Below are 24,198 nucleotides of genomic sequence, written 5' to 3'. Positions count from 1 at the left end.
GATTCAGCCCGGGTGTGTAAATTAGCTGGATTGATAGTAGAGAGAACCTATAGACACATTTTTTGGACCTCATGTTGTGTACATGCATTGAATAACACCTTGAAGGACTTGGGGAAAATTGATTGGATAAAGACTATGGTGTTTGAGGCTAGAGACGTGCAAATTTTTATTTGCAATCATCACACATCTCTTGCATTATTTAGGACATTTTCCAAAAAATAATTTCTCAAGCCTGTGGAGACTTGATATGCTAGCTACTTCATTTTGTTGGAGAGGATGCTTGAGGTCCAAGAGGCCTTACAATCCATGGTGGTCAATGCAGAGTGGAATAGATGGCATGAATCAAGCACCCCAAATGGAAGACTTGTCAAATGAAGAATCTTGGATGAGAATTGGTGGCCCATAATGAGGTAAGAAACTTAAATAATTGACATCATAATTGTTATTGCTGATTTAATAAAAATATTTTTTATTTAAGCACTTGCTATTTTTTTAAACATATGATGTTTCACTTGCAATTTTCTTTCATTTGTAGATACATTTGCTCCTTCATTGACCCTATTGTGTAGGTCATTAGAGATGCTGATACTGACTCTCCTAGCCTTGGAGAGATTTATGAGACCTTTGATAGCATGCTTGGGCAGATCAAGCAAGCTTTTAAAGATAAGGAACCTACTTTGGAGTTCTATGAAGAGCATCTTAAGCCCATTGTAACGAAAAGGTGGAACACTATGAACACCCTACTTCATATGGCAGCCTATGCAGTCAATCCAAAATGGTATGCACTAAGGCCTGGGAGAGTGCCTCCATCTAGTGATGAGGAGGTGAGTTTAATTTATTAAAGAATTATGATTTTATAATACGTTTTTAAAATTTTTATTTTACTTGTAAAGTTTATAAACTCTAAGTTCTCACTTCTTAATTTTTGTTTGTTCAATATAGATGAAGGAGGGCTTCTTCAAGGCCCTATCAAAAATGTATAGTGTAGAGGATGCTGCAAAAATTTGAGGACAATGGCTTGAATTTTCCAATCTTTGTGGTCCAACATTCAGTAGACCAGAGGCGAGGACTGATAGAGCTACATTAGCTCAAAAGGACCCAATTGGATGGTGGACATGACATGGTAGAAACACACCTGAGCTGAAAGGCCTTGCCACCCATCTTCTCTCACAAGTTGCTAGTTCCTCTACTGTAGAGAGGAATTGGTCTACATATAGCTTCATTCAATCGGTCAAGAAGAACAACCTTACCTCTAGACGATTGGAGAAGCTTGTGGCTATTCATAGTGTATTGCGACTATAGGAGTGATAGAGTCTTGAGTATCGACAGACCCTAGCACTATGTTGGGATGTTAATCTTGAGGATGCATTGTAGATTGATGAGGATAATGCACCCCCAGGGCTTCTTCGTGTTCCATTGGATGAGGACCCTATGCCTGCTAGTGATTCAAAGGAGGAGACTGATGATGATCTTGATTTAGATAGAGATTTAGATTCCTAGAAGACAACCATATATTTGGCTTTTCGCTTTGCAAATACTCAGATACATTATTGCTTTTGATTATTATGGAGTTGGACATCTCATTTACACTTCTAGTATTTACTTTCATTAGACATTATGTCATTTTGATTTGATGCATGATGATGATAGATTGATACTTGGAGCCTTTGGGCATTTTTTCTAATTGTATGTGATATTTGAATATATCATATATCATATTATTATATCATCATATCATATTCTTGTTTTGATTTTAATCTTGATAGTTTTCAATTTCCATGTATTCTATGGTGAATGGTTTATCAATGTTATCATTGTTCTGATATGCATATTTGAAATATATCTCTAAAGAAGTCTAATTCTCCATATATATAAAAATTTTAAATCCCCTATATTTTATAACCGTCCCCTGAGGTCCTCTCTCCTAAGTTTTGGCTTTGACCCGTACCCATACCGAAAACATGTTCTCATCCCCTAAAATGTCGTCGTCCCAAAAACTCTGTGGAGCATAGATCTAACTTGGTACATGTATCACCTAGAATATGACAATATGCCAAACTCCCAAATATTCTGAAGTGACCAACGTCTAGCTTCTTTCCTGTGAAAGCTTCCTTTGGTGTCATCTTTCCTAGCACCTTATGTGGAACCCTATTTTTAATGTAAATAGTTGTAATACACGCTTATGCCCATAAATCATGGGGCATGTCTTGGTCATGTCACATAGCCCTTGTCTCCTTCGATATAGAATGGTTCTTCCCCTCAGTAACTTCATTCTATTGTGGATTGTAAGGAACAATCCCCTCTCTCTTGATTCCTTCCCTGGTATAGGACCCCTAGAACTTATTTCCTTTGTACTTGACTCCATTGTGTGAATGAAGAACCTTTATCTTCCTTCATGTCAAGTTCTCCACAAGAGCCTTGAACTCTTGAAACCAACTAAAAACCTCATCCTTGGTCTTCAAGAAGTATATCTAGGTCTTCTAGAGAAATCATCATTAAAAGTAACGTAGTACTCATATCCTCTGAGAGACTTTGTCGATATTGATCCACATACATCTGAATGTACTAGATCAAGAACACCCTTAGATCTGGTGTCACTCATTGGAAAAGATGCTTTCACAAACTTCCCCAACACGCATCCCTTACATACATCATCATGCTGTGTGCTCACCTCTGGAACACCTGTCACCATCTCGCGAAGCAATTTGAGTGATCCATGATGAATATGGCCCATCCTCCTATGCCATAGCTCTCCAAGATCTCTAGGATTACTACTGCTCATGAGTGCCTTAGGAGTATCAAACTACAACCTATAAAGGCGACCACACATAACTCCAATAGTTATGGGTGATTTCTAATCCATATTCTTAATCAACACATGTGTCCCTCTAAAGAGTACATTACACCCCTTATCCTGAAGAACATATGCACAAATCAAATTCACACCTAAGCCTAGCACATGCAACACATCATGAAGTAGAATTATCTTTCCATTCTCCCTCTAAAACTAAACAGTCCCTTTCCCAACTAGGTTGAGTTTCAACAAGTTTCCCATAGAGATTTAGATATTTGTGTTCTCCTCCTTATAACTGGAGATGTACTCTCTAACTCCTATAATATGAAATGAAATCCCACTATCTATATACAAAACATACTATGAGGTTGAGCTAACCATACAAGCTATGAGTGCAAAGTCATCTTCCATTCTATTGGAGAGATCTTCTACAGTTGTTGAAGTTGCCACCTACTTCTTTGCCTTCTTCCTTTCTACATAATCATTGACATAGTGACCATACTCATGAAAACCAAAGCACTTTACCTTAGAAGGTCCTTCTTCTTCTCACTTTGTGACTTTGATCCTTTGCTACACCCCTTCTTTTCTTTCCCTTTTCCCGCTAGGGCAACATATTCCTATTCCACCTCACTTTTCTAGCTCTTGTTGGCCCCATTGACAAGACTTAGTCTAAACTCCTCTAGAGTGAAATTAGTCCATAGTCAATCCCAACTTGGTAAGGTGTCTCGTCCACTACCAACTTGAACAAAGACACTCCATTTCATAGTAAACCCATTTAGGGTCATTCTCACAATCTCCTCATCATTAGGACTATCTCCAACATCTGCTAACTCATCCTTGACAAGTTTAATCTTAGTGAGGTAACTTGTGATGTCTTCTCCCTAGTTCATGTGGGGTATTCTTCAACTTCTCTCTAAGAAACATCTTACTGTTGATGGTAGAATTCTCATGAAATAATGGATTCTCAGACAAATTGATGGAACTCTGATTATCATAGTGGAGCACAATAGTCTCAACCTTCTGACCAAATAATGCTACTAACAACTTTTGAAGTCATATTAGGGATTGATGGATGAACCAATACATGGATAAAGGCCAAATGTATCCTAGTATGTCTTGAAGCTATTTTTGTGTCAAGGACTATTGATAGGATGGGATAACATGTTTCTTCCAAGCTTAGAGATTGGACATGGAAAGATAGGGCAATGATGTGGTGAATTGATTGGCATGTGGCTTACAAGAGTGGACATGTCAAACAGATAATAAAACCATATTTGCATTTTATACCCTTAGTTTTTATCAAGATAGGGGGAGGGATTTGGATGGGATAGTGATATGATAAGAAAGATCAAGAATAGGGAATATTAATAGAAGGGATGAGGAAAACATAAGAGATATAGAGCAACAAGATGTGGAAAACATGAATCAGGTAGGATATGTGACGCTTCTAGAGATATTCCTACCCTTGTCAAGATCAAAGTTGGAAATAATAAAATATGGATGCTGATAAGATTAGGGATTGAAGAGATATATGATGATGGAGGAAATGAATGTGATATGATATGATAGGGAAATTATGGATGAAACCTACCTCCAATTATAGAATGCTAAAATTTCATCACTTAGATATGACACCCATTTGCTAGGTTTTCACCATGGTACTTTCCCAAAGCACTTGTTTGCCAAGTTTTTAGAAATAAACATAACTATTTCTATTTTGTTTTGTGTTACCAAGACATATGAATGCCAAGTTTTCATCAAGGTAACATATCTTTTTTCAATTTTATTGACTTTATTATTTTCCTTTTCACTTTTTGGGAAGATGATAGACATGTGGTAGGACATAGATGAAGGAATAAATAATATTTCTCTTCTTACAGTGCCCTTGAAGTACATGTACTAATGGACCATAGATTTTGATGGCATGCTAAAAAATGTTCGTAGGGTAATGAAAAAAAAAGGATGAAATAGATGGTTGGATGAAGGGGGATAAGAGTTTATGTAATGAATTTGATAAAGGGTGTGAAAGAATAGATCAAATGAGTCAAATAATATGTGGGGTATTGGAATAATTGTGTAGGATTAGATGGAAAGGGTGATAAGATCAACATTGGCACATGCCTTGAGGGGTGACAGAGTGATGGAGGAAAAGTATATTTGGAAGCTTTGAGTTTGGATGGATAAGTGAATATTGGTTTTGATCTTGGGAGATACAAAATAAAAATAGATTTGGAAGTGGATGGAAATTATTTTTATGGTGGGTTTGAGGAAGCCTAGGGAATCTTGAATGCCAATTTTGATCTTATTTTAGTATGAAAGTCTTTTATGACATACTTGCAAACCCACATAGTTTTTAAAATTTTCTTTTCCTTGTGATTATGTAGAACATGTTGCTTTAACATGAAAATTAGATTGGACATGTTGATTCTTTGATGGATATGGACCTTTTGACTTGCAAATTTTATGCTTGGCATTCAAGTTTCTTCCCAAGGTATTGGGATTTATGGATGGAGAGGAATAAAATTGAGGATTTTTGGACAAGTGAAAGGTTCTCCAAGATGTATTTGTTTGTTGATCTTGATTTAGGAACAAATAATTGGATTGTGAGCTATTGGATGGTGGAATATGTAGAGATAATATGGATAAAAGGTGTGAAGGGGAAGGTATACATTCAAATTTGGATTTGGAAGGAATACCAACACCTTTAGAATGATATTTGTAGGTTAGGACATGATAACCATCAAAAAAATGTTTTATATGGAAGGGTTTTAATGTACTTTTTCCATGGAGGTTTAGCCCTTTGAATTGATAATGTTTTACACTAGGAGGATACTTGTTACAAGATGTGAGTCCCTTTTCAGATGGATATGATATGGAAGAAACAATAGGATCATGAAGTGGACTAGACTACATGGAAGTGGTGGGACCCATTTGACATGTATGCATTTTATAAACAAATTGAACAAATTTTCTTGGACCATGAAGGGGATAAGGAGGAATAATGGGATCTTGCAATGGAATAGGAATAGTAACTGTTACCCATTTTTGTCACCATGCACAAAATGGATAGATTGACTAGTCATATTTGTTAGGGTGGTGAGAATGAAACATTTTAACTCATTAAATGCCCATGCAATTAGGGTACACGAAAAATATATTTTAAAACCTTGTTTATAAATGTTATATCCTAAGTCCAACTTTTGTTTTAATATTCCAATGGGCCCGCACTTTCCCAATTGTCAGATCGAACGTGATCTACAGTCAATGCTTTTCCACTTTATGAAGTTGCTCGATGTTTAGACAATGCGGGCAAGCACCTTTCTACCATATGGATAGGTGGGTCCAATTCCCATTATGGACTAAAAAATGTGAGCTTCTTAGAGTAGCTCAGAGATATGCCAGGTCGTGTTGGCATAAGGAGGGCATTTCATTGGGCAAAGTTGATCATAATACAGATCTTGAGTGACCATTGATTTTGTGACGATTAACGGTTGGCACTTCCCTGCTTTTTGAAATTACTAGGTTTTTAGTGAATGTGGGGAAGCAACTTTACGCCATGTGAATTTGTGGGTCCATCTTTCTTCAGTGGGCTACCAAGATGGATAGGGTGATGTGTTAGGGTCAAGTTGGCATATGGTAGAGCCCTCACTGGCTAAGATATTGACATGATGAACAAAGTGGTGACATGTTTCTAGGTCATCCAATCTTGAAGGATTTATGATGGTCACCTTTTTGCATTTTGGGGTTGCACGGTTTTTAGGGAATGCAGGGAAGCGACATCGTTCCATGTGGCCATATGGGGTCAGTTGTTCTGAAGGATGCCAAGTAGTTTTTGAGGTGGAATATGTGCCAATTATTTCATGTTGATTTGCTAAGGGTCTACATGTTCAATGAGTTGGGTGCTAAGTGTTTTGTGGGCCCGAAAATATTGAAAGGAAGTGCAGTAATACTAGTGTCTTTCATGATCATTAGTCATTTGGTGATCAATGATCATTGCTTTACTACATTTTGAAGATGTAGAGTGTTTAAATAATGCAAGGAAGCAACTGTAAGACACATGTCCAGGTGGCCCACATTTTGAAAAGAGTTAGCCATCGACAATTGGGAGGTGCCAATGATAATAGTTAATATGTTTTCGGTCGTGGTTTTCAGTGGACATAAAAGCTATAAAGGAAAAAGGTGGCAAGCCTATCCTATCATGTTGTGGCACATACATATGACTTGGCAGTCAGTTGAATTTTGACCCTAGGGTGGTGCAATATCAATATACAAATGAAGCAGTGTGGGTTGGCATTGATCGAAGGGATGAGTTGATAATTTAAACGAACCATTTTTAATGAATATCTGATTTGTAGTTGAGCATGGGTGTGGTGGAGATCAGATTAGATTTTTTCTGTGCGACAATAACCAAGAGGATATGATTCATTCCAAAAGCAGTTTCAGTTGTTAATGGCTATGTTGGCGAGGGTGGTTGTGGATTTGATCTTTGTGCCTTAGCCATGATGGGGAGAGTATACAACATAAATGTGAGTATAAGTTCTTGGAAACATCTACACTCTTCCAATGAATTTATAACTTGTTCCACTCCCATTTAAAGCTCATTGTAATCTTGGTCTATTTAAGGATTCCCAAGATGTGGAGAAAGGGCTCGCATTTTTGAAGTTTTATGCAGAATAACATAGTTGAGATCTCCTAGGAGTCCTTCATGTTTTTCTTTGCATATCACTTTATTTTACAGTCAATCTGGATGAATGTTGTTCAATGACCTTTGAGATCTAAATGAAGGAATAGTCTTAGAACCCTTCTTGTGTCTGCTTGTTGCTTAAGCTTTTGTTTGATAGAATTTATTGAGATTTACTCTTTGAATCCCTAGGTTTTGTCTCAATTTTGTAAGGAAACTTAGGTGCGGAAACAACTTCCTACACTAATCTCATAAGGAAAGTATGATGCAAATCCTATTAAAATATTTTCCACTTACAGATTCAATATCATGTAAACAACAATATTGTAGCCAACCATGCATACAAAAAATAGACAGAGAAAGGAACACATAACACAAGGATTTTTCGGTGGGGAAAAACCTTTCGGTAAAACAACCCCACCCCTTCAGAACCTACACAATGTATTATCTTCAACACGAGGTTACAATACACTTGCAATGCAAGTTCAACATCAACAACAGAAGACTCCAATAGCTACTCACAGTACCAACAATACACCCTTTTTGCATCACATCTCTTCGCAACCCTAAAAATGCTTATAACATGCGCTTCACTTTAGGGCTACTCCCAAAAGATAAATCGTATTAGGGTTTTACCATTCTCCGAGAAAATAGGAACCCCAAAAAAACCCCACTATTGGGGTAGAGTGTACAGTACTCAAATATCTTAGTTGCCACATGTCTTCACCTATCATTGAATCTTCCTAACATAGCTCTTACGTATCACAGGAATCCGTCATAACCGTTTTAGTCAAGATCTCCTTACACACAATTCAAGATGTTGACACATCAACATTATTTGCAAGAAATACATTTTACAAAAAAAATAATAAGAATAGGAATTATACAAGGTTGAGACACCTTATTCCTAACATTCTCCCACTTGTCAAACACCTTGTAAGACCAATAGGAACATAACAGGAACTAACCGCTATAGGCTAAAAGGCCCATAGACTCCAAACACCATCTGAACTTCTCAGTGCCCACTGGTTTCGTTAATGCATCTGCAACATTCTTCATAGTATCTACCTTTTCCAAATTTACCTTTCCATCTTCCACCATATCTCTCACAAAGTGATACTGCACATCAATGTGCTTCGTTCTGGCATGGAAAGTTAGATTCTTTACAAGGCAAATAGTACTCTGACTGTCACACCAAATAGTAATCTGTTCTGCATCAACACCAACATCAGAACACAATCTCTTAAGCCAAATGGCTTCCTTACAAGCATGAGTAGCAGCCATGTACTCAGCTTCTGTAGTGGACAAAGAAACCACAGGTTGTCGCTTGCTCATCCAACTGATGGCACCACCAAACATAGTGAACACATAAGCACTGGTGGATCTCCTACGGTCAATATCACCTGCCCAATCTGAATCCACAAACCCATGAATACAAACTGAATGTGGAGATCTAGAAGAGTTACCATGATAAAATATGGAGTAATCTGATGTACCCCTCAAATATCTGAATACTCGCTTAACTGCATCCCAATGTATCCATCCGGGATTAGCCATAAATTGACTCAGGAGTCCCACTGCTTGGGCAATGTCTGGTCTAGTACAGACCATAGCATACATAAGACTGCCAACTGCACTAGCGTAAGGTACTCTATGTTGAGATAATGGGTGTTGCACACATTGCATAATATTGTTATTTTATTATTTTATTTTATTATGTAATGTTGTACCTAGATGGACGTGCAACATGTAAAGATTCCCATAGAATATTCTTGATGAATTGTATTGTAACATTGTGATAATATTTCATGTAATTATTTAATATTGGGGAAAAGAATTAAATGCCCAATATTAAATGTGGGGTCAGTGGGTTAGGTAGCACATGGTTTATGTAATACCACTTAGTGGTTTTGTGGGACTTGCTACTATATAAGCAGTCACAAGGGTAGTTGTTGTAAAGAGAGAGACAAGAAGAAGACAAAAGGCAAGAGTCAAGCTGGACAAGGCTTGACAGGTTAGCCAAAGGAGCATTTGTGAAAGTTGAAAGCATGGCATGGGATGTGTGGATTCATGCTTGTTCACATAGTTTGCTCGGTTGTGGCTATGGCCATGAAGGCTTCCATAGTTGTATGGCAATGGTATTTTTTGCTGAATAATACATGGTGATGGATGCTTTTGGAGGCTGGGTTTTTCCCTCAATGAGGGTTTCCCAGGGTATATCTTGTGTCACAATTTTGTGGGTATGTTGTCTATTCTCTTGCATGTGGATTTTAATTCTGTGTTTAATTTTAGATCTATTATGGGTTATGTGGAAACGATTATATTCTTTATTGCCAAGTTTCCTTACACTCTACTCATATCCTCCACCTCACTAGGAGATTTTGGACAATCATCTATAGATAACTTTGTTCCCACAAGAATAGGAACACATAGTGGTCTACAATCTGCCATGTTGAACCTGTCCAACACAGACTTCACATACTTACTCTGACTCAACCAAATTTTTCTGTTAGACCTGTCTCTACTAATTTCCATACCCAAGATGTACCTAGCTGCCCCAAGATCTTTCATCTCAAACTGTGCTGACAACTAAGATTTAAAATCAGAAATCATACCCTTACCCTTCCCAAACAGCAACATATCATCAACATCTAATGCAACAACAAGAAGGCGATCATTTTCAACTCTGAAATAAACACAATGATCTAATTTCGATCTTACAAATCCAATTGACAACACAAAGGCATCAAACTTAAGGTACCACATCCTAGGAGATTGCTTCAAACCATATAGAGATTTCTTTAATCTACAAACTAAGGATTCTTTACCTTTAACAATGTAGTGCTCGGGCTATGACATATAAATCTCTTCCTCCAAATCACCATGAAGAAAAGTTGTCTTCACATCCATCTGTTCTATCTCTAAATCATATGATGTAGTGAGAGATAACAAAAATCTAATGGATGTCAACTTTGCAACAGGAGAGAATATTTCACCATAATCTATTCCCTCTACCTGTGAATACCCCTTTGCAACCAATCTAGCTTTGTACCTTTCAACACTGCCATCTGCACAGAATTTCTTTTTGAACACCCATTTACAGCCAATAGATTTTCTCCCTTTACGCAAAGGTACAAGGTCCCATGTTTTGTTTTTCTCTAATAAAGCCATCTCATCGTCCATAGCCTCAATCCAGGAACCTGCATCTTCCATGCCCAAAGCCTCTTTCACAGATCTAGGCTCATCAGTGTTAGTAATCAAAGAAAAAGCACAACTGGAATCTAACATAGAATAACCAAACCTTTCTGGTTGCTTTCTTTCTCTCATGGATCTCCTCAAGGGTTGAGGTTGAGGTTGTTCTTCCTCTTCTTCTGAACTATCAGAGTTGCAAGAGCTCTCCTCATCATTAGACCCAACATGGTCTCTCTGTTTAGTCTTCTCAGGGATAGGAGGCAACTAAACAACATCTTTTTCCTTTTCTTTTTCATCTGTTTGTAGCACAATAGGAGAAGGTGTTAGCTCTCTAAAAATAACATTTCTACTATACAACACCTTACTAGTCACAGGATCCCAAAGCTTGTATCCTTTCACACCAGCACTGTACCCAATGAAAATACATTTAACAACTTTGTTTTCCAACTTAGATCTTTTCTCCATTGGAACATGTGCATAAGCTTCACAACCAAAAACACAAAGATGTCTAACTGAAGGCTTCTTACCAGACCACACCTCCATGGGTGTCTTACCAACAAGAGCTGATGTAGGAGATCTGTTAACCAGATAGCAAGCAGTGGCCACAGCTTCAGCCCAAAACCTTTGTTCTAAACCAGCTCCATTAAGCATATTCCTAGCCTTCTCCATCAGTGTCCTATTCATTCTCTCTGCAACTCCATTTTACTGTGGGGTATACGGAGTTGTCTTATGCCTCTCGATACCTTGTTCTTTACAGAACTGTTCAAACTCTGCTGAGCAAAACTCACCACCATTGTCAGTTCTCACACACTTAATCTTCTTACTAGTCTGATTCTCTACAAGGGCTTTAAAATCCTTTAATTGACTAAAGACTTGTGTCTTACTTTTAAGGAAATAAATCCATGTCCTTCTACTGTAATCATCTATGAAATATACAAATAATACAGACTTGGAGATTGAAGGAACTTTTACAGGACCAAATACATCAGAATGAATAAGATCCAAAACATCAGGAGATTTGTGAGAACTAGAGTAAAACTAAACATGATTTTGTTTACCATATACACAGTGTTCACATAAGTCAAACTCGAGATTGCAATCATTTAACCCCTCAACGAGATTTTTGTTTTTTAGGGTTCTGAGACCCTTCTCACCAATGTGACCAAATCTCAAATACCACAACATTGTCTTTTCTGCAGGAAGCTCTCCTTCCAAAGTGTTTGCACCCTTAGGTACACTTGTTGTACTACCATCAGAACCGCTAACCATAGTCTTCTTTACTGCTCGTTCAAATGGTGGGGATGAAGTGATAGCTACTCTCTTCTTTGAAATAGAAGAACTATTGCACTGAGAAATGTGTGCATCAAGCTGAAACAAAGTACCTCTCCTAGTACCCTTAGCAAGCACCATAGCTCCTCTCATCATCTTACATCCATCTTTAGAAAAAACAACTTGCACACCTACATCATTCAGCATACTTACAGATAATAGGTTTCATGCCAAACCTGGAATGTGTATAACTCCATTGATTCCCTTTACTCGTCCATCAGGAAATTTGATAGTGACCCTTCTGCATCCAACTATCTTTAGGTGAGAATTGTCACCCAAGTACACCTTTCCACCATCGAACTCTTCATATCTTGAGAACCAATTTCGATGGGAGATCATGTGAAAAGATGCACCCGAGTCAACCAACCACACCTCATCAGATGCATGGGCTGCCAAAGCTACGATGAATGCATCGCCATCTTCTTGAGATTTTTCAAAACCAGAATTTGAGGCTTTCTTCTTCTTCTTAGGCTCTTTACAGTCTTTACGGAAGTGCCCAGTCTTATCACAGTTCCAACATTTTGCCTTGGACTTATTGGAAGTCTTTGACTTCCCACAGGATTTGGATCTAACCTTATTATCAGACTTATTGTCATTTTTCTTTCCTCTTTCTGTGGATCTCCCACGAACAGCAAGGGCTTCTTTTTTCGAAACGGAAGCCTTTCTCTACATCTCCTCTGATAGAAGCAAAGACACCACATCATCCATTTTGAAAGTGACTAATGTGCTTCTGAGAGCCACCACAAGATGGTCCCATGAATCCGGTAAAGAACACAAAAGTGTGTAGCAATGATCCTCCTCCTCTAACTTGACACCAGCTGATGTCAACTGTGCAGTCAACAGATTAAATGCATTTAAATGATTTGTTAAGGATCCACCTTCCTCCATTCGTAGAGAATACAACTTCTTCCTCAGGAACAACTTGTTCACTAAAGATTTGGCCTGATATACGGCCCCAAGTCTCTCCCACAAACTATATGCAGTTTTCTCATCTAGAACATTCAGAAGAATTGCATCGATTAAATAGAGTCTTATGAGACCCTTAGCTTTATGATCTTTGATATCCCAATCTTCTTGAGCTATAGTTGTTGGTCTTGTAGCACTTGTAGTCGCTTCCCATAGGTCACGATCTTCCAACATGTCTTCCATCTTGAGTTTCCACAACTCAAAATTAATGCCATTAAATTTCTCCACCTCCATTCTTCCATATGATGAACTTGCCATCTCAATCTACAAATAAGATTCAGGATGCTCTGCACAAGACTCCCACTCAACTTGAGATTAGCTCAAAAAACCCTACCCAACAACTAGGATCAAAAGTTGATCAAGCTCTGATACCACTTGTAAGGAAACTCAGGTGCGAAAATAGCTTCCTACACTAATCTCATAAGGAAAGTATGATGCAAATCCTATTAAAATCTTTTACACTTACAGATTCAATATCATGTAAACAACAATATTGCAGCCAACCATGCATACATAAAATAGACAGAGAAAGGAACACATAACACAAGGATTTGCTGGTGGGGAAAAACCTTTCGATAAAACAACCCCACCCCTTCAGAACCTGCACAATGTATTATCTTCAACACGAGGTTACAATACACTTGCAATGCAAGTTCAACATCAACAATAGAAGACTCCAATAGCTACTCGCAGTTCCAACAATGCACCCTTTTCGCATCACATCTCTTCGCAACCCTAAAAATGCTTATAACATGCACTTCACTTTAGGGCTACTCCCAAAAGGTAAAGCATATTAGGGTTTTACCATTCTCCGAGAAAATAGGAATCCCAAAAAAAATTTCGGGCCAATGCCCCGAACCCCACTATTGGGGTAGAGTGTACAGTACTCAAATATTTTAGTTGCCACATGTCTTCACCTGTCATTGAATCTTCCTAACATAGCTCTTACATGTCATAGGAATCCGTCATAACTGTTTTAGTCATGATCTCCTTACACACAATTCAAGATGTTGACACATCAACATTATTTGCAAGAAATACATTTTACAAAACAAATAATAAGAATAGGAATTATACAAGGTTGAGACACCTTATTCCTAACAAATTGTAACTACAAGTGAGATTTGATTGTCCATGTAGGTTGCAAGTTGAGATACTCTATTTTCCTTCAAGTTTGTGACATTGTGAATATTAGCATTCGCTTTAACATCTTCTTTGAATTGTATCCTCCTTGTGAAATATTTATATGTGAATAACCCTTTGCAATATTGTGTTCTTGTTAGTTGTCCAAAAGTGTTTCATTGAGTCAAGCTAGTAATATTTTCATTCTACCATCTCGTGTATCACCCCATTTTACTTTTTCAATATTTATTTTCAAGCAATCCTTCTATCCCTTTCCCTCTCAAGTTTTTTTTCCTATTTGAAGAAGTAAATCAGTGAAACATCATAAGGAATAGGCCTATAACATGGAGATTCACTCCTTATTTAGGTACTTTCCACTACCTAGGAGTGTTTCTATTTTAGTCAAAGTGACTGAATACCAAAGATTGTGGTTTCAGTTGAGGCACAACTTCTAGAGATAACAGTAACATGGTCATTTAGTAGGACATGATTTTTTGGATGATATAGAGGATTAGTAAATAGAGATGAGGGAATGGTGGGCTCATAAGGAGGATCTAGATGGATAATGGGATCCTCTGGAGGACACAAAAGTGAAAGGAAAATTTGATCTTGAGTTGGAATGAGATCATCTGACTCAATTTTAAGGATGGTTTTCTCTTGACTATGAATAGTATCATTGAGAATAATGGAAGGGATGCCATGATCTTGCTTAGGGATAAGAAGTGGAAGGTCCTTAATACTTGTAAGGACACTTTTTTCTTTAGATATATGGGAATCCTCATTGATAGGATGGACATGGATGGTGATGCTAAATAATTTCTAGGTTTTTTAGATCTCATAGTTCAAGTCTAAATCAAGTTTGTTCGTTGTTAGGAACAATACAAAGGGCATAAATTGAGACCCAATTTTCCATTCACCTTCCAACGATATTATTATTATTTAATTCTTGCAATAAATTTACTTTCTAGTTCTATAATCTCTAATTGCAAATCTTAGCTTCTTTCTACTTCCTTGCTTTCATTTTCTACAATTAGGGTTTTAAGGATCTTGCATTTTTCTCTCTAATTGTATAACCTTTAGATCTTTGTTTTCATTGTCGCTCCTTCATCATTTGGATTACAATAATCTACTTGGATCTAATAACCTTAGAGTTAGAATTGAAAAAAAAAATCTCTTCTCAATCCCCCTTTGAGGTACGGTCTCAACTCCCCTTATTAAATGTGAAGTAATTGAGAGCTTTTCCATTGCTTCACATTTCATCTTATACATTTGGTGAACCTGACTTACGAAATTTCCACTTCTAATTTTGGTGATTAGATTACCTCCTTCTCTTTAGTAGATTATATATGATCTTGCTTTTGTGGTGACTAGATTGTCTCCTTTATATGTTGATTATCTAGTCTCTCTTTACATGTTGTATGCATTTACTTCCATTTAGATTACATTGTGTGCTTTTTGTATACTATATCTTCTTTTATATTTAGTTCATACCTCAAGGTTAGATTCCCTTTGTGTGATATTTATCTTGCCTTGCTTCGTGTATGAGCTTCATTACCTTAAGCCCTACCTATAGTATTCTTGTTAGGAGAATTTGTAGACTTGTGGCTTCCTTTCATCCAAAATATTCTTCCCCACACTTAAGCAACCTTGTTGACAATTGGTTTCCTATGATCCTAATCTTTCTATGGATAATAACTCTTCCCATTCATCTCATGATGAAGACAAGGCTTTAAGATTTCCTCTTACCCAATTCCACAAACCTATCAATTGATGACCTTAAGGGATTTCTAATGAATGGTTCATAAGGCACCACACTTGGTGAAGGTTTTCTAAATGGAGTTGCAAGCAAAGTAGGTTTAACCATGGAGGGAACTTTGTTGTTAAGCACGCTTGAGCTGGAGTTGGGGATAACTTTAAGAAATCCCCCTTTGGAAAAATATGTAAAATTGTGGTGAATCCAACATTGTTTTAGGGGAAAAACATTAATTTGTGTTGGTGATTTGTTTTTCAAAATAGGAAAAAAAAAATATTGGCAATTTTTTTTCCATCCTATGAAAATTTTGTAAAACTCTAGGGAATCTTTAATTATTTTAGAAAATTGTGACCAAAAGTAAAAAATACCTAGAAACCATAATTTTATATCATCCAAGATACAATAACCCTCTTTAATGACCGTTAGATGATCCTAAATCAACGGTATAAATCCTATTTCTGGCTAAAATGGTAAAGAACAACAAGTTTCAGAGAAAGTTTCCAAAATATTGACACTTTTCCATAGCATAACCTATTTCGGGCCAAAGAATAGAAGGATAACAAGTTCCTTGGAAAGTCTCTGAAATAGAGACACTTGTCAAATCTATGTACTTTACCTATAGGTTGACTTAATTTTTAACCATAGATTGGTGAATGTGACCATCTATTAAGACATGCCTTGAAAATAGTAGGTGAAAATATTTAATTTATCATGTGGAAAGATTAGATTACATTGGCGAAGTCATCACCAAAATAAATATAATTATGTATTGTTATTGGCGATTGGCCTAAGCATGGGACCCCATTTTCGTAAAGTGTGGGTGAAATGGCCACCTTGAAAGTGCAATTTTATTTTGCCAAATTTAACGTTCTCGATGAGTCAAATTCACCATTAAATTTATCCCTGGCTACAATAGTACTGGGATGGGTGACCTCCCGGGAAGGCTCGGTGCTTGACCTCTATGAGCATCACTTAGATCTAATGAGTGCTAAGTGTTTTATTTATTGTCATGAGAGATGGATTTGTGTGAATCACTACTCATGAAACATGAGTTAATGAGTTTGAGTCAAAAATTACATAGTTAAGTCCTAATAGAAATATCACAATTTGACTTGTTGTGGAAAAATATCTCCTACTTATCAATTGATGAGCTTAAGGGATTTCTAATGAATGGTTCATAAGGCACAACACTTGGTGAAAATTTTTCAAATGGGGTTGTAAGCAGAGTGGGTTTAACCATGGAGGGAACTCTGCAGTTAAATGCACTTGAGCTGGAGGGAAGTTCCAGTGCTTCACCTTTGTGAGCATCACCTACATCCAATGAGTGCTAAGTGTTCTATTTATTGTCATGAGAGATGGATTCGTGTGATCACTACTCATGAAACATGAGTTAATGAGTTTGACTCCATAACTACAGAGTTAAATCTTAATAGCAATATCACAATTTGACTTGTTGTGGAAAAATATCTCCTACTTATCAATTGATGTCAAGGGGCTTTCTAATGAATGGTTCATAAGGCACAACACTTGGTGAAGGTTTTGCAAATGGGGTTGCAAGAAGAGTGGGTTTAACCATGGAGGGAACTTTTTAGTTAAGTGTGCTTGAGTTGGAATAGTACTGGGATGGATGACCTCCTGGGAACTCCTCGTGCTTCACCTTTGTGAGCATCACCTAGATCTAATGAGTGTAAGTGTTCTATTTATTATCACGAGAGATAGATTCATGCGAATCACTGCTCATGAAATATGAGTTAATGAGTTTGACTCAAAAACTACACAGTTAAATCCTTATAGAAATATCATAGTTTAAATTATCACTTGATAAATTGTTTGATAAATTAAATGCTCAAAAGGAACTGATAATATGAATGAAGTTTTGAAAGCAACTGTAAAAGGAATAATGAGTGTAGACACCTAAATCTGATTACATCACTTAAGTAATCATATTTAGTCATCTTCTAAGGTAACATTAATTAAGTATTTAATATTTAATTAATCTATTGTCATCCCCTAGTTAATTAGTTAATTTAATTAACTATAGTCCAATTGATAAAATTAAAAGATCACCCAAAATCAATTTATCAATTAAATCCCTATTCCTCTATTAAATTGAATAAATCCTCAAATCTGTTCAATTTAATTCTATATCCCCATTTTATTAAATAAATCATTTAATAAAATATCTAAAATCCTAAGAGCCTCCCTAACCCCTAATCTAACCCATTCACACATACTAACCTCACTTAGCCACCTAACTAACCCATCCCATCAAATCTAAGCCACTTACCCCCTAATCCCCCTCTAATCCAAGCCTAATCCTCTTCTAATCATGTGCACAATCATAAACATGGGTTAAGACTTACTAACCCAAGCCAAAATCAACAATCTCATTCTCCCCTCAACCATCAACATTTATGACCCAAGCCAAAGTCAACAATCTCATTCTCCCCTCAACCATCTCCATTTATGACCCAACCATCCCCATTTGTGGCTCAACCTCCTTCATTACTCCTTTGACCAACCCTTATCCTATCCTCTCACATCCAATCATCCTGTGACATGTGTTACTTCCCTATTGGCTCCAAACAAGCACAATCCATGTGCTCCCCTTTGAGTGCATCTTGACCCTCCCTCACCATCTTTCCATCCTTGCATCCTGACTGTCCATCCCTCTACCCCTTGGCCTATAAATATAAGCCTCTTCCTTCACTAAAATTATCAACTTTTCAAGAAAACTTATAATGCTATTTTGAGAGCCTAAAAACTACCAAAATACCATCATAATGCTGAAACCCCTCCATACCTTCATTGTTGAATCATTCATCCACACCCATATTTGATTATCACTCATCCACTTGGAGCTTGAGCACATTGCGAGCATACATCCGCTATCCATCAGGGACATAGCTTCGTCATCATGAGAAGCACTTGAGGAGTTTACCATCTTTGGTCTACTTTCCTCAATTTTGTCTTCTTTGGTCTTATCTTAAGTGTTTGCTTGTTTTAGTATTGAGAATGATTTTTATATATTAGTGTTCATTTTACTCCACTAAATTAGGTGATACAATGAGATCATAGAAATTTAAATTGAAACAAAGAGAAAAAAAAATAGCACCTCTAACAAGCCTTATGCAGCAAGGCACAAAAGGAATCTGATAACACCTTTGACTTTGAAACAAAAAGTTTGTAGTTCAATACTAAGATGTAGCAACCAAATAGTGGTTAACCGAATGGCTCCTACATGCATTCCCACCCATGGGCATTTTCTTTCTGGGCAGATTGGTTCTCCTGCCACTAGGGTTTCTATTACGGCATCAGTTAGGGAGGGTGTGGGTGTTGCTACATCTCCCTCTCCTTCTTCTGGTGCAACCACTTCTGCTGGTGTTGGTGTGTCTGGGGCTAGGGGATGCTAGTCCTGCCTCTTCCACAGATGTTGCTACTTTTGAGGTGGATCTTCATCGGGTTGCCCCTTCTGCGGGTCAATCTTTTGAAATCTAAAAGAAATGTGAAGCTACTCCTGTTTGTGTGACTAAACCTCTTTGGGTTTTGTTAGACTCTGCTATAGTTGATGAGATTCTCAAAACGGAAGAGGTTTTCTCTTCTCATGCTGCTATTTTTCAATTTAGGGGTTTTTGGCCTTCCCTTCCTGCCCTTCATGATTGGATTGCTACGATGTAGAGGTCAATTTTATCTGCAAATATTCAGATTTACCCTATTGCTAAGGGCTTTTTTATTGTCAAGTTTGAAAATGCTGAAGATAGGAGGACTATCTTGTGTGATTACAGTTTCTCATGGGAGAATCGTTTCCCCCTGATGGCCAAACTTTGGCATAAGAATTTTGACCCACTTACAGAATCTTTTAATAAGATCCCTATTTGGGTTAGGCTTCTAAATCTTCCCTTGCATCTATGGCTAGATTCTATTTTGGAATCTATTGGGAGGGCTCTTGGAGATTTCCAGATTGTGGATTCAGGGACCTCTAATGTTATGCATTTGACAGTTGTGTGCATCCTAGTTAAGATGAATGTCTCTAAGAGTCTCCCTGAGAAGATTTTCCTAGGTTCCCTATGGGGTGTCTGGACTCAAGTTTTGGATTATGAGGGCCTTCCTTTTCGATGCAGGAAATGCCATATGACTGGTCATGTGGCGGCTCATTGTTCTTTTGATAAGGAAAGATTAAAGTGTTCGCCTGCCTAGTGGACGGGTGCTTCTGATGAGCATTACACTGTTACTAAATCTTCCTCTATTCAGGGGCATGATGTTGAGGGGTCTCTTGCCTCAGATGGTTCAGAAGATACTACTCCTAATGTTTTGGATCAGCCTGTTTTGGCAGAGGCTCTTGCTTCCTAGATTGTTAGTCATGTTGTTTCGCATGCTGACCCTTTTCAATCTAATATCTCGGGACTTGCTGTCATCTCTGGACCTACAACACTGACAATTTTGGATTTGGGTTTGCCCAATTTGGCCTCTCGTAGGGAGAGTTTCTTGTTGGATGATTCTTCATCTCCGGTCTGCCTTGTGGATTCCCTTGTTTCTTTAGGGAATTGGCTGAACAATGCGGCTAGGCTAGAGGATGGATGGACAACAGTAAAAGGAAAGAAATCTAGGTACTCCATCCCTCCCCTAGATATGAATTTGCGGTCGTACAAGGGAGGTTCTAAATCTAAATCTAAATCTTAACCTCCCTTGTTGAGTATTGATGTCGGTTGTGGTGGGAATTTGTTGGTTGTTCCCTATCTTTGTATGGTGATTCTCACTACTTTATTTGGGCCTTTTTATTGTCATATCTTTATTTTTGTTGTACAAGGTTTTGGGTCCTTTCAAAACCTGTTTTTACTTAATCAAAACTCAATGTAAGAAAATGGAAAACAAAATTGAGCGCCCAACTAAAACATTGTCAGTAATAATAAGGAAAAATAAGCTCCTTAAGGTTATCAACAAACTTGTCTTCTTAATCACATGATTAAGATGATTTTAGTTCATCTTCCTAATCACTTTACTACATGTGAGGACATGAGAACTTATAAATGTTATAGATAAATAAATAAATGAATTCATTAATAAGTGAAATAAATAACTTCTTGCCGTAGACAAAACATTGATATCTTAGTATACAAACACTAATCTTATATGTACAACTATTGGAGTAACAATGTATATGCATAGAGTAAATCATATTAATAATATGTCTCATCACAAATATAAAAGGTGAATATAATAAATGCTTTGTATTTTATCTTGAAATGTTCGAGATTGTCGAAAACTTTTAGTGTTCAACTACTAGTCCCTTTGTGTTGGATATAGGTTGTACTTTATATGATAATGTGTTATTTTTATAACAACAAATAATTTTTTTGTGTTGAAGTATTTGTCTTTTGTGTTTAATATAAAAAGTTATATATAACAAATATTTATGATAAGTATAAACTATTTGGTCTATTTAAGTTGCATATATGTTACATTTCATATAGGTATACAATATTCTATTAACAACAATTGATTTTTTTAATTTAATTAATAGAGATTTTTATATTAAGCTTTGGTCAAATTTGTATTAAGTCATTTTTCAAACACATTTCACTAGGTGCATAGTGAGTCACACATTCAAACCTTAATTGTGGGTAGTTCAATATTCATTTTACATTTCTTTAAAAACAAAGATCTCAGAGAATCAATGGTGCAAAGTGAAAGGGTGAAAGAGGAATGCACAATGAAAACAAAGATAAAGTAGAGTGAAAGACTAAGGCCTAAAAATATGTATATAAAGGATAAAGAGAAATGCCAACGGAGCTGAAGAGGAAAAAAAAATTATTCAAATAAGGTGGAATGAAAGCTGACTAAGGCCTATTAAGGGGACAAGCTAAATCCCTAGATAAAATGTACTGAAGAGAAAACAAAGTCAAAAAAATCAATTTTCCAAGGTAGTAGTTTTTTCCTAAAAATTTTATTGTTTTCAACTACAATGAAGATCAAATTCCCGTTATTTATGTAAAAGAAAGGGAGGATAATCGCATCCGTAAATATGAATGTAAAAGGGAGAGAGAGAAATGCTAAAACTTTCGAACTTATCCGTTGCCTCCACGCAGGATCGAACTACGGACCTTCAGTTTACAAGACTGACGCTCTACCACTGAGCTATAGAGGCTATTGTGTTGGCTTTATGTTCAGCATAAAACACGAAGCTCAGTTTGCCTTTTATATCCATTTGAGTAAATTGAATATTATATTTGACTAAAATAAAGTGGGGATGTAGCTCAAACGGTAGAGCGCTCGCTTTGCATGCGAGAGGTACGGGGTTCGATACCCCGCATCTCCACTTGTTTTTCAGCCGGGTTCCAATAGACTGAAAAGTACAAATTTCAGAAGCTTCTTGCTCTAAATTGATCAGCAGAAAGTAACGCGGCAAGCTGGAATTTGTTAAGGTCACTTCAACAACCCTCGCCATCACTTCAATTTTGCCAAAATTAAGACAAATCAAAGAGAGAATAGGAACAAATCTTTGCCTATGGAACCTCAATTCATGGTGAAGAATGACCAACAGTGAATTAGGGAATTGCAGTGAAGAAATGTGAATAGAAAACCCTAGAAATTTGGCCGACGACAAAATTTGTCAAAATTTGGCTGCTTTTCTTAAAATTTGAGTCAGTTTGGGGTAATTCGACAAAATTCAAGAACAGTGAATCCAAAGCACCAAAAACTGCTCCAGTGTCTATTTTGGTAAATAAACACAAAATACAAGCAACAAAAAAAACGTTGATTGACATAATGATTTTTTCTAACCTTTGATTTATTTCTTCCACTCAACAATCAATTACATATGCAAATTAAATTGCAGCAAAAAATTCTTTACTAGTGAATGTTTTCAAGCACAAAACCATGTTTTTGCAACAAATGCGTAGTGGAGTTGCAGGATTGGGGGTAGAATAATGCTTTCTTTTTATTTACAGTTAAAATGTTTTAATTTTCTTCAAATTTGCAGTCACGAGGATTTTTAAATAAATTTTCAGCTGTAAGATTTTGTTTCTAAATTATTTCATAAATCTTCCTCGTCTAAATAAAAAAAATTTGCGGCTAAAGAAAATATAACTTCTTAATTTCATTCGATGTAATTTGAAATTTTCAGTTCAGGAGAGATATTAGAAATTAATAGTTCTGCGTCAGTTTGAATTTTTCAGTTTAAGAGATATCAAAATTTAATTGTTAGTCCCTGCCTTTTAAAAGGTAGGGTACTAATGTTTTCGTTTGCCCGATTCTATTTGTTTTTCCTTTGACAGTGGCAACATTTCCTAAAGTTTTTGCGTTGAGATTAAAAAAATCTGAATTTAAAGCACGATTTCAAAATTTTTGATTGGCGAATGCATTTTAGCCGAGGTTTTCAGGGTATTTGGAAAAATAATAATATCAAAGATAAATAAGAACCTGTTCGACTATAATACGCATTTATGACATGTCAGGAAGAAAGTAGGTAGGAAAAAAAGATGGAGTAAATGTAGTTGCAAGAAGGTCACCGACATTGCGAAGAGATAAAATTAAGGATTGTGGTTCTGTTTTTAGAGTATGCGACAATTGAAGTAAAAAGACGCAGAGTATGTATTGCATGCCCTCCTCTGTTCTGTGTCGTATTTGCTTTTGTAGATGAAAATTATCCATAGATACGAGTAGCATATATTTCTTTTAAATTGCGGTTTTAATGTTTTGGGCATCTTTGTAATTGTGGGGCTTGTCAAAGGAATTGCTCCTAGACTTTTCTCATATGTTTTTTTTTATATCAATTTCAGCTACCCAGATAAGGCTTGAAGAGCACTCGGATGGCTTCCTGCTAAATGCATAAAATACCCTGCCCAACCAGTCAAAAGGTTCATACTTTCTCATATAATTTCCATTGCTCTCCAAATGAGATTGGTTCTGTATCATTCTATTTTCTCTTTGTATGTTACACACATGTTTTGCTTTCTTTTTGAAATTATTTGAGTATTCTAGTGTTTTCGCTTCTTATAATCCACAAAAAACTGAAGAAAATTTGCTTTCCCCGCTTTTCCTCATGCTCAAGTTGCCGCATCAACATCAGTAACGCTGCAGTAAAATTAATTCCAAAGTATTTATGCCAATACTTTATTCTGCACTGTAGCTCTCAGCAAAATAGGCTCCCTTTCCTCTTCCTCAACATGGGCTCTGAAATTCGTATATGCAGCGCTCCCACCATTCCCGACATCTTTCATACCATCTATAATTTATTGTCAGCTGTAATAGTTGAATAACTTACAACATCAAAAACTTGCTTCATAATAGAGGACTCGCAGGAATGGTTATTTCTTTAGCAGCCACAAATAGCAATATCAAAATGTTCAAGATGGATGCAAT

The 24,198-nt window shown here is 36.7% G+C and overlaps 2 non-coding genes across 2 annotated transcripts; one reads left to right on the top strand and one right to left on the bottom strand.

Moving 5' to 3' along the window:
• Positions 1–21,910: 21,910 nt before the first annotated feature.
• Positions 21,911–21,982, bottom strand: TRNAT-UGU (transfer RNA threonine (anticodon UGU)). Its single transcript has one exon. It is a non-coding gene; the product is annotated as a tRNA-Thr (tRNA).
• A 98-nt stretch (positions 21,983–22,080) lies between these two features.
• On the top strand, positions 22,081–22,153 carry TRNAA-UGC (transfer RNA alanine (anticodon UGC)). The gene has a single exon. It is a non-coding gene; the product is annotated as a tRNA-Ala (tRNA).
• The last annotated feature ends 2,045 nt before the right edge of the window (positions 22,154–24,198 follow it).

This window comes from Cupressus sempervirens, chromosome 8, assembly GCF_028749045.1.
Source record: "Cupressus sempervirens isolate cs-2001-9-10 chromosome 8, ASM2874904v1, whole genome shotgun sequence".
Taxonomy (NCBI): domain Eukaryota; kingdom Viridiplantae; phylum Streptophyta; class Pinopsida; order Cupressales; family Cupressaceae; genus Cupressus; species Cupressus sempervirens.
This window is presented reverse-complemented; position numbering and strand designations above follow the sequence as displayed.